Source organism: Danio rerio, chromosome 6 (assembly GCF_052040795.2).
Source record: "Danio rerio strain M-AB ecotype USA chromosome 6, GRCz13ab, whole genome shotgun sequence".
NCBI lineage: Eukaryota > Metazoa > Chordata > Actinopteri > Cypriniformes > Danionidae > Danio > Danio rerio.
This window is the reverse complement of record NC_141026.1, coordinates 17,979,075-17,991,739: the sequence shown is the minus strand read 5'-3', so window position 1 is coordinate 17,991,739 and position 12,665 is coordinate 17,979,075. Positions and strand designations below refer to the sequence as shown.

General features: G+C 40.3%; 1 non-coding gene across 1 annotated transcript; it reads left to right on the top strand.

Annotated features, from left to right (window-relative positions):
• The first annotated feature begins 264 nt into the window (after positions 1–264).
• On the top strand, positions 265–1,168 carry LOC137495946 (serine/threonine-protein kinase pim-3-like). Its single transcript, XR_015493501.1, has 2 exons — positions 265–342; positions 1,045–1,168. It is a non-coding gene; the product is annotated as a serine/threonine-protein kinase pim-3-like (transcript).
• Positions 1,169–12,665: the final 11,497 nt, after the last annotated feature.

The window sequence follows — 12,665 nt, the reverse complement described above, 5'->3', positions numbered from 1 at the left end:
ATATTGATTTTATAATGGAAGTCGTTTTAACATTAAGATATGATTAAATTGCCATTGCTTATATACTTAAAAGATGGCGTTACAGGGACCCAAATCCTAACAGAATTATTATTATTATTATTATTATTATTATTATTATTATTATTATTATTATATTCTACAGTGCTTCACGGAAATCATGCACTGCACGTTTAATCAGGGTAATTGCATTTGGTGGCGCGGTGGCGTTGCTGTGGTTACTATAATCAGTGACGTTCTAAAAAAGAATGTGTTCGAAAAGCCGTCGATGACGTTGAGAAAGTGTGAGCTGCATTAAGTGTCTGACCATCGCTGACATTAGCGGTATGTAAAGATCTTTCTAAAAGTATCATTTTAAGTTGTTATATTTGGTTGTTTCTACGTGCTTTTGGTGACGGACAAAGATTTGACTATTTCTCTGTCTAGTTAGACTGTGGATTGTACTGAATGTTGGTTGGAATGTGAGATTGCCTTCTTAACTTATTTTGGCGACTTGTCAATTTTAGGCATTTGAATATATCTATTTTTCTAGTTTGTGTATTCTGTTGTCTTCTTTCGTAGAATAATTTTTGTTATGTTGTCAAGTTGGTAAACCGATAGATAAAAAATTTTTGTTTGTTTGTATGCTTCATTTGTATATTGCTATTTAACATTTGCAGATTGTTATTTGTTATATCATCAGATTAATTGATCTGTTATAATGTATTTGTATGTTGTCAGCTTTAACACATATTCCATATTACTGCTGTATTTATTTACTGTTTTGTTTAATTGTAATTTATGTCGGCGGCCTGTTCAACATTTGTAGCTTTTGATTGTTATTTCTTTTATTTACAGCTTTACTAATTATTGTAACACATTTATTTATTATAAGTTCATAGATTGTCATCTAGTAGAGTATTTACTTATAGCTGCGAAATATTAGTTAAAACAGAATCAGACTGAAGACAATGGTAGATGAAACCTTCAAAGAATGGTGTTAAGTTTAATTAAGGACTTGACATCTTTTTTAATTGTATTTTGCAGATCAGAAGGGACCACATGGAGAAAAAAAAGGAAAATTACACACCACAGCAACGACTGGAAATGGAAAAACAGATGGACGGCTGCATCGATGGAAGTCCTTCCAGGATGAAAGGGGTGTTGTTAAGTATAGATAAGTGGTTCTCAAACCTTTTCACTTTAGGAAGAATTTGTCTCTCGAAGTATGACCTATGCCTATATAAAATGTGTTTAAATTAAGTTAATTAAAATCATTACCATTCGTAAAAAGTAAAAAAATAAATAAATGCTGTACTTAAAGGTAAAGTATTAGCATATAGGAGCCTATATTCATCAAAACCTGGAAATGTAGCTCGGGCCTCATAAATTTATGTCATCATATTCATATCATATACAAACCAAATTGCATGTACATATGATATATTTGAATGGGGGAGACCAGGGATAGTTGTGCTTCTATTATATTTCTCTACAGATCTTTAAGATCTTACTTTACAAGTGTCTGCTATTAAATTGCATATAAGTTAATTTTCAGCGCATACAGAAATCGTGAACCCTTTTTAGTTTCAAACAGGAGGAGTGAAATGTACAATTCAGCCCACAGTTTGGGTTATTTGGGTAATTTAACATTATAAAATAAGAATTAAGACCTAAAAAATGGATTTGAAAGCTTTTTTATTCAGCATTGAGCTTTCAATATAATTTGTGTCTCTGTGTTTCAAAGCTGAATAAAATGTGCATCAGATTCAACAATTGAACACTATTTGTGTTTGCAGCCTTCATGAGCCCACAGAGTTCAAACACTGAGCTCAAACTACTTTTGACTTTCTCTTTAAAGAGCTATAGGAATACTGAAATTAAATCATGTAAAGACATTTTTGAATCTGCTTGGGGTTGGTGGAAACATTTCACCGACGTTACGAGCAAGTTATTAGCTTTTATTCTTACAACTGACCCAGTGTTATGTGGCCATGAATCTGTTCTCCCACAGCAAACAGCTAAAACATTATCACCAACAATGTGGATTAAATATATCCACACACAGATTACATGGGTTTAACTACAAATCAGGCATTGATATCTTAAAAATAATTCAAGTAAAAAATATTACTTTGCTGAAACGTAATGTTTCCTCTCTAATATCTGCTGTGTCTGCCACAGGACCTGGTCAGTCATCCACGGCCAGAGGGGTTAGGAAGTGCGAGATTGATTTGTGACTATTTCCTGGTTTCTCCCCCGTGAAATCTAAACATTAACCTGTATTTTTAATATATGATTTAAAATTACATATTTCAATTAGAGATTAGATCTGCTTACAGTGCGTCATTTACAGTATGTGTTTTAGAAAACTGAGTGATTATTAGGGATGCACCGATACCATTTTTTTATAAAACGATATGAGTATTTTAATTTATGTTCTAGCCGATACCGAGAACTGATACCAATACTTCATAGATTTGGTTTCGATGAAGTTTATTTATTTATTTATTCATTTAGTTTTTGCTTGTTGCAAGGATAACCACAAACATCTTTAAGAGAAGGCTTTTCCAAGCCAAAAATATACACACATTGTTGATAAACCTGCAAATCCAGACCTTATCTATTAAAGATTAACTGTGGACATTTAAATGATGAGTTATCCTTGCGCTGACATCCCTCCACGCCTTCACACATTACATAAAGTGTGTGCAGTGTACGTTAACTTTTGAAGTCACTCTCTTACACTGCATATTCGGGAAGCATAAAACCCTGTTATGGGCGATTTTTTCATATTTACGAGTCCTGCCGTTAATCCGCAGGTCAGGTATAAAGTAGGCTATACTTGATGCTATACTTTAAGTTTAACTATAGGTGGGTCACGGCTAGATAAGATCAATAGCCATAATTACTCAAAGCATACTCTCATTTTAAAAATCATGCGACCATCATCTCACAATGTTTTATAATAATCTTATTTTTATTAAAACGAGTGATTTAGCAATGCCACGCCACTGACAAGCCAACTGCAGATCAAACAAAGCAACTATCGCGGCAACCTTTTTCTGAATTTCAGCTGTTCTTTTTTGCATTTGATTATTATGCATTCAATGTTAAAAAAATCAATAATGAATAGAGTGTATCCTGCGTTTGTGCGTTTTATCACTGAAGCTGCCCTTTTTCAAAACTAAAAGTTGCTTTGTCTCTCTGGCAATATTTCAGCTTTATCTAATGAAAAGTTAATTTAGATGAGCCAATATTCAAAAATTGCAGTAAAGTAACTGTGACGTGCGGCCACACATCGAATCTGAGGTCTGTTCTCATCTCTCTCTCGCTGTCATCCAGACATTGATACGTAGACACCACACAAGTCATGTCGCAAAACTGAGGCTGGTACCAGCTGACAGGTAGAATAGCTGAAGCCTTTGCGAAATCTGTCAAATACAGCACTGAAATGAACAGGCATAAATGTCTTTGACCCAAAAAGTCTATCAGTATGATATCTGTAAAAACGCAATCAGAGCCAATGTTATGTAGAAATTGTGTAGCCTAATAATTATATTAATTTTAATAAAAAAGAAAATCAAAATAAATAATTCATTGCATTTTTCGTTTGCTAAAAAATATACAAAGGGTGGCTAGTTTGTATTAATGTGTTGTAATATTAATTAAATGTGTTTAGCCTATTTAAGCTTAACGGTTATATATACAGCCAATAGGCAAGCCATTCAAAAAATATTATTTTATTGTGTACTGGGTTAGAATTAGGGATGCTCAAAATAATCGATTAACCGTTAACCGAAAGGGTGCGTTTGTGACCGATTAATGCTATCAGTTAAACGATTAAAATTATTATTTTATATATTTTTAGTTTGGCTGCATAAGCGGCCGATTGAATGCGCCTTTGCGTTTAGAGGGGCATCTTTTGCACGCGGCTCATCCCAGAGCAGCAGTTTGTGTTGTCAAGACAACTACAGAGAACTTTTAAAGAGCTTGGTTTCCGCTACATTCATTCTTCCATGGCGGGGACCAAAATGCATCCCGCCACGGCTACATTACCCATTCAAAACATTCAGTTATTGTTGTTGTTGTTTTTAATAGCGGATTATAATCGCAACAAAACGTATTAAAAGGTAAGTGGATTATAACAGCGCAAACTTTTTTGTAACCATATAGTGCTGTGCGCTATTGTTTAATCCTTTGGGGTTACGTGCTGACTGACTGAATGATTGACAGGTGTGCGTGAGGCCAGCAAACACGCAGAAGCTTTCAGTTAAGATGAACAGTTTCTATAGTTATACTTTATTTATAGATAAAGTATGACTCTACATATAATCACTCTATCTTGCTGGCGTTTATGGCCGTTTCGCTTTACTTCAGGACGCATTAACACCGCTCTGAAGGTCTAATCGCTGTTTTAAGTTATCCAGAGCTGTATGAATGTACAAATCTTGAATATCATAATATTATTAAATATTACAATTTTATCAACATAGACAGCAACACTTTTGCACAATTGATACCCAGCTGATTCAGTCGTTTCATAAGAGGACCGCGCTTCTTCTCTTCTTTTTTCCTTGTCAACATAAAGGCAGTGAGGTGCGCCTCGCGTTTTTGGAATGAAAAAAGCACGTTAGCTGTGCTCGGCCACTTGTTCAACTGCAAGACATACTTAACTTGCGAGACGATAATGTATAACCCGTGCCTACAGACACATTTGCCAAAGAAGCAAAATGGAAGAAGAATATTGCTTCAAACAGACGTGTTGATGCCAAAAAAAGCGCTGATGTTGACCTGGATCTGCATCATAAACGCAACAAATAGGCTTTACCTTTTATTTTACAGCATATAAAGCATGTATGCACATTAATGCAATATCATATTTAAACAAAAAACTGTTTAGAAAAAGTCAACATATGCGCGCGTTGTTGTTGTCTTTTCATCACGCAGCGCGCGCACTTGAGCCGCGATGGAGAGAAAGGAAACCATAGCAAGACATAATCTTTAAAATAATGATTTCTATTAAAAATGTAAAAAGGTTTTGTGATTATAATAATAACAGCGGGGCATTAACTAAATGCATATTTTCCGTGGAGCGAGCGATTTGAGGAAGTCATCTATTTTATTTGACGGAAGACAAAAATATGATTGGAAAAAAATCAGTCAGTGTTTTCCATTTGTAATATAAATTACTTATTTAAGTGCAAAATAATTTAGGGCAGTCCTATTTATTTTATTCATTTTATTTAGATTATTCTGTTCTTCTGTGCTAAACACTGCAGGTACGTGAAAATGCTCTGTTGTATTGTTCTATTATTAATATGCTAGCATATAAAAATAAATCAGTATTTTATGCAATATTTAAAGTGTCAGACACAAAATATGTCAATTTGTTTAATATAATGTCAATAATGTCAATAATGTCAATTTGTTTAATATAAAATTAATAGTAATCTGACCAGTTAACCGTTAATAACCGATTATTGAGCGGCAGTTGTCGGTTAGCAAAATTAACCAAAATGAGCATCCCTAGTTAGAATGTATATTTTACATGAAAAACTATATGTAGCATGTCTCGCTGTCATTTAAAACATGCAATTCATTACACACCAGAGCTGTAGGCCTACACTTACAGGGCGTTGTTGGTCAATAGTCATACTGCGCACCACGTTATTGAGCTCAAATATCTCTGAGGGAGATTATGTGACCCGATAGCCATTATTAACTTGAGAGATTTTAAAAATAAAAGGCCTTTTAAAAAAAGGAACAACACACAAATCGGCAACAAGTAAAACTGGTCCCTTGGAGTTCAGCACTTGTCATCTTGCCAGTGTATGCTGCGTGGTGTGTATAGCGCCCTTATGCGGCGCATGTCAACTGCCACTGGTGAGAGAGAGCGTGCCCGTGAGAGCTCAGTGCAAGTATCGATATAATCACAAGCAAAATCATATCATTATAAATATTCTATTAACAATACTTATCAAAATATTTATACACTTACATGGTATTTATTGAGATTGTGTGATCTGTATAGGCTGTCTGATCTTTACAGAAGCTGTAAACTGAGACGGGCGCAGTGACCGCAGTAATGTTCAGCTCTGATGAGGTGCTTTTATTTACCCTGTAGTCTTTAGATTTTTTACATAATGTTCCATTACTTAAAATTTCTTTCGTTTTTTTTTTTTTTAGTTTATATTAATGTAACCCTTGGCTATAATTTACTAAAACCCGACTACGCCACCTAGGTTACTACCCAGGAACATCTATCTAAAAACACTTGTTTGATTAACACAAAAGTTACAACAATATGAAGGACCCTGCTGGTTCGTTTTTGATTAAAGACAGAGACGTGACTTACAAACGTAATACAAAAATTTATTAAATTCACTATGGCATACACAACCTTAAAACAATTTTAAAATGCTCTCACAGTTACCCATTAAACAGCTTCGGTGCAAATGGACCGCAATAAATGACACTAACTGACGGGGACACTCAGCAAACACAGCAAATCAGTGTATACAAAATATTAAAGCAAGTGGCAAATTACACCCATACAATTCAACAACCCCCCCCCCCTTCAATTCAGCATCAATATTACAGCTCCTCCGCCCACCTGTGGATATACACAGCCAAAAATACTCACAGGAAACAAACTGCACAAAAATCACAGGGCATAGAATTCACAATGAATCACATAGGATCACGTTGAACATGGATAGTAGATTAAGAGCAAGATACAGTACATACAATGTTCGCCATAGTAATTAAAAAGGGAATGTCCGCGAAGAGCAGTCGCAGCAGATAAGACCAGTTTTAGAAAAAAACAGCCGCGAATAAATGCGATGAAACAACAGCTAGCACCTTCAAGCCGCACCTCCTAAAAATACAAATTTAAGAGAAAGATAAAAGGATTTTTAAAAAGTGAACGAACCCTTCTTTGAAATCCAAACAAACTTCTTACCTCCTAGATGAGTTTCATAGGCTAGAACAGATTCGGCGAACGGCGCTCACCTCTTCACAAACACACTTTCCTAATAATAAAAGCATCCTTTAGATTATTATTGAAAACTAACGAGAAACCCTAAAAATCACCAACTCACCCAGGCTAGAGCACACTTTGCGAACAGCACCTGTCACTTTGTGCGCACACGCATACACCTTTCTAATAATCAAAGCAGTTGTTGTTAAGATGATCACTTTAAACTAGCTAAGAGCTACAAAAAAAAAAAAAAGCAAACAGCTCACCAACAGAAGGCCAACCAGGGACAAAAGGAAACGCTCTCAGACCACAGAGGCTTCACCTTCACTCGGGATGTCATATGAGTTACTCAGACGCCTTTTTAAAGGGCTGACTATCAACTCACTCCCACTAATGAGCTGCCCAGGTGTACGCAGTAAAGAGTACGTGCCAACGCCAGTGGGTGTATCCTACCCTCCGTGTGTCACTATAACATTTACAAAAATAAAACCGGTTACATTCTACCCCCTAGTTTTGAAATCGTCGCCCCGACGATATTAACTCCAAGGCCTAAAAAGATTGACAGCAACATTATTCGAGACCAGGGAACCCATAATACCCCTCATACTACCCCCCACTGTCTCTGGCAGATGGTGCACATTAGAATGGTAGCCTGCTGTTGCTCGAGTGGTCCGCCGCAGAGGTGCCCTTGTAGTGATACTCCTGTCCTCTACGGTCATGGCCAGATCACTTGATCCGGGGCCATGATCCACAGACTCTGGGGTAGGGACCCCACTGGACGACTTAGAGGCACCTTCAGGACTTTGAGGCTGACTGAAAGTATCATTCAAAGAGGAGTTGGCAGCAGCTGGTATGGTCACTGAGGGAAGAACTTCTTGCACTATAGGTGCCAGCATCCACATATCCTCTAGCAGCTCATCTTCAACGTCAGCTACAGACACTTGGTCAGACACAGACAGGGGAGAGTCAACAGGCTCTGAATTGGGCCTAGGTGGTTGGGCTCGCAATAGGGTGCGATGAACATGCCGCACTCTCTCCAAGTCTTCAACTGGGGCAATGGCATCACTCTGTACACTACGGGACTCCAATGATCTTGAATTTTTGCCCGCCCTCGCACACAGAGATCCCGCAAATACACCAACTGACCTGGTTTCAAAGGGTCATCTTGTACCCGCCGATCATGTCGCTCTTTTCTTCGGTCTGCTGCCAGTTTTATTCGACTCCGAGCTCCCTCAAAGGCCACTCTGAGTCTGTCTTTATGGTCACAAATCCAGTCGTGGACACTTCCCTGTGTAGGGGGATCAACTCTTCCCAAAAGAAAATCAATAGGCAGTTGTGGGTCTTGTCCAAACATCAAAAAATGCGGGGATTCACCTGTAGACTGGTGGGGAGTGGTGTTATAGGAGAAAACCACTTGTGGAAGGTATATAGCCCAATTTTTCTTCTTTGGGGAAGGCAAAGTACGCAGCAGATTATGCAGAGTGCGATTAAATTGCTCACATTGGCCATTGCCCATGGGATGGGCTGGAGTAGTCCGGCTTCGTTCAATGCCATACAGCTCACACAGTTGCTGAATGAGGGTACTTTCAAAATTCCGCCCTTGATCTGAGTGGATGCGACTTGGGATGCCAAATTTGTAGAACCACTCATTAACCAGCACCTTTGCCACCGTAGATGCCCTCTGGTCTCGTGTCGGCACTGCCTGAGTATACTTAGAAAACACATCTGTCAGGACAAGAACATTCTCCATTCCATTCTGTGATGGTTCAATCAAGGTGAAATCAATGGCCAGAATTTGGTTAGGCCTTGAAGCTAACAAATGGCCCATATATGTCTGGACCCGAGGAAACACATCCTTAGCAATCGTACAGCGCTCACATTGTTGACACCATCGCTTCACATCTTCCGACATACCTGGCCAGAAGCACCGTCGTCTTACCAATTCTGCGGTACGTTCCACTCCTTGATGACCATGCTCATCATGGAGCTGCTGCAGAACTGTGGTTCTTAGGGATGCCGGGAGAACAAGTTGAAGAAAGGCCTCGCCACCCTGGGAATGGTGGCACTGACGATACAATACTCCATCCTTCATCTTTAAGCGCTTCCACTGCTTCAGCAGTTTACAGACATCTGTGCTCAACCCCTGCCGCTCTCCACTTGACGGGTACTTCCCTTTCTTCCAACATTCCAGAAACACGCTCAGAACAGAATCGGCTTCCTGTAGACAACACAAATCTGCAGGCGTATAACTAGGAAAGGCAGTAATAGAGGCCTGTGTACCTTCACTCTGAGGCCTAATAGAGGCCACACGTAGGAGGGGCTCTGGCAGAGAACTTCCGGGAATCATTCCTTCCAGCACAGGTACAGCAGGATACTGCCGTGAAAGGGAGTCAGCATTACGATTACTACGCCCTGAACGATACTTAATGTTGAAATCAAAGGTGGCTAGTTGGGCAGCCCATCTCTGTTCTAAGGCACCTAGTTTAGCAGTGTGGAGGTAACTCAATGGGTTATTATCAGTGTATACAATACATTTATGTCCAAGTAGGTACTCACGAAACTTCTCGGTCATGGCCCACTTAAGGGCCAAGAATTCCAATTTCATAGAGCTATAATTGGACGGATTCCTCTCAGAAGGCCTCAACGCTCGGCTGGCATAGGCTACTGGCCTGACTCTGCCCTCCTGTTCCTGTGACAGGACAGCTCCTAGGCCACTGTGACTGGCATCCACTTCCAAGATGAACGGTAGTGAAAAATCTGCATAAGCCAGCAGAGGGGCACTCACCAAACGCTGCTTCAGGGAATCGAAACTCCGTTGACACTCCTCAGTCCAGGCCTCTTTGCAGGATTGTGCTGAACTTTTCAGTTTGGGTGCCATCAACAGCGCAACCAACCGATGGAGTGGGGCAGCCAACTTAGCAAAACCTTCCACAAACCGTCGATAATAACTTGCAAACCCCAGAAATGAACGAAGTTCGGAGACTTTACTTGGAGTGGGCCAATTAGCGACTGCTTCTATTTTCTTTGGGTCAGTAGACACACCCTCATCAGAAATCAAGTGTCCCAAATAGCTCACCTCAGGCTGAAAAAAGTTACACTTCTCTAGTTTAGCCTTCAAGCCTTCCCGCTGTAACCGTTTCAGGACCACCTCTAGTCGTTCCAAGTGCTGAATCACTGTAGAAGAGAACACTATAACATCGTCCAGGTACAAGAGCAATGACTGGAAGTGTTGCGAACCAAACATGCGCTCCATTAACCGCTGAAAGGTACTAGGTGCGTTACACAGGCCAAAGGCCATCCTATTCCACTCATATAGCCCAAAAGGTGTACAAAAGGCAGTTTTCATTCGGTCTTTCTCTGCTACTGGGACTTGGTTATAGCCACTGGCAAGGTCCATTGTAGTGAACCACCTAGCACCGGACAGAGCATCCAAGGATTCTTCAATTCTGGGCAATGGAAAGGAGTCTTTTCTGGTCTTACTGTTAAGTTGTCTATAGTCAACACAAATTCGCAGGCTACCATCCTTTTTCTTTACCAGGACAATGGGGGATGCATAAGGGCTGCTACTTTCTCTTATAACTTGGGCTTCTAATAACTGATTAATATGGGCCTTAACTGCCTCATATTCAGAGGGAGGAATACGTCTATAACGTTGCTTAACAGGGACCTCATCAGTCAGGGGAATTTCGTGTTCAATTAGCGTAGTACAGCCCAGATCGGCATCATGTGCTGAAAACACAGAGGAGTACTTTGACAGTAAGGCCCTCACCTGACGCTGTTCTTCTGGGGTCAATGGAGTCAAATCAAGAGAATCAATCTTTTCCTGTACAGATCCCACCATTATCTGGGAAGAGACTGTGGCTTGCACGTCCAACGGGAAGTCCTCTACACCTGCGGGCAAACTCACCACAGCGACGGGGGAAATAGTGCCAAGAACAGTTTGAGCATACAGATTAGCGTCAACTACCCCAACATTAATCACCGGGATATAAACCTGCCCACGAGCTACTTTAACAAGGGAGGGCAATGCCAAAAGGCCAGCTGCCAACCCCCCACTAGAAGGCTCAAATGCCACAGTTGAACAACCATACTGCTGTGAACAAGTAGCAGGGACAAATTTCATAGTGCCACCAGGCACATGAACACACCTTTTCCCTCTGACCTGAACTCTAGATATAACATCTAAAGGGGCATGAGCTTGAATTTGGTGACAAGTCTGTAGGGCTTGCTGCCAGGAATTAGGGGCATGTTGCAGTAAAGAGGTCTCAAAAAGCATTGATCCATATTGTCCAAACAATTCATTGTAACATTCCCGAATAACGTTCATCCCCAATACACCGGACACTTGGGTGGTTGTCCCTGGTGGATCTTTAACTACAAGAACACCACGTTTTGGAATCACCTTACCAAAGACTTCAACATCAAGCTCTAAATAGCCTACATAGGGAATGTCTAAGCCATTGGCAGCCTTAAGCTGCAACCATTGACAAGAGCGCAATTTTTCTACACCCCATGGCTGAAAATTCTGCAAGAAAAAACTTTCAGTAACGGTAGACACCATGGATCCAGTGTCAAGTAAACAGGGAACTAACACCCCACCCACACTAACAGTTACATGAGGGCAAGGAGACAACAGGGGGGCCAAATGGTCCCCTGCATGGAATGCAACATCTGAGCCCAAGACATTTCCTTCTGAACGGTGGCTCCGAAGAACAGAAGGTTCTAGTTTCCCTGAAAACTAACTGAGGGCTGCAACCTTGACGAAACAGGCTGGGGGGGGCATGGAGGCGATGAGTTTATTCTTGATGACACAGATTGAGAACTACATTCCCGTGCATAATGACCAGGCTGTTGGCACTTCCTGCAAATCACTACACCCCGATTAACAGCAGTGGAAGACTGAAATTTTCTAGGGGCATTCTGCAGCAAAGTCACGTTATGAGTTAATTGATCAAGCTGCTCTTGTTGCCGTTTAAGCATTTCTTTCAGCTCAACTAACTCAGAGCCTGCATATGATTTAGACCCATAAACCCCATACTGAATTCCAGAGGAGGTAGACAAACCGCGGCCCCTGGAACTCCTAGCCATACCCTCCTGTTCCCATCTAATGGCTTCCCCTCTAACATCAAGTAATGTTGCTCTCGGATGTTGACGTACAAACTGTTTCAGTTCCCTACGAAGGGCAGAATCTAAAACGTACTCAACGAATTGGTCACGTAAAAGGGTTTCAGAATTGGGCATACCATTAGGGGCACTTTTAATTACTTTGGACATTAAAGCAAGGAGGGCATGTGAAAATTCCTGCAGTGTTTCGCCTTCTTGTTGTTGCCGTGAAAAGAAATTCTCTTGCTAAACAATATAGGAATCTGGACAGCCATACAACTCCGAAAGTATTTGAATAACTTTCTCAGGATCCTCCCGATGTTCCCGTGGTCTATATTTTATTTCCTCCCTAGCCTCCCCCTCTAAGTGATCACAAAGGAAGTGAGCTTTATCAGTACTGGCTAAGTGACGTGCACGCATACTAGTTTTAACCTCCTCTAACCAGTCACTCAATGAAATACCAGTGCGGCCTCTAAAAATGGGACATTTCCTCTCTCTTGGAACATAAATTAACCTTTCTGTCATTACTGCATTACCACTGGAGGAAGACCTTGGTTCTATATCAGGCCCTAACCCCCCACCA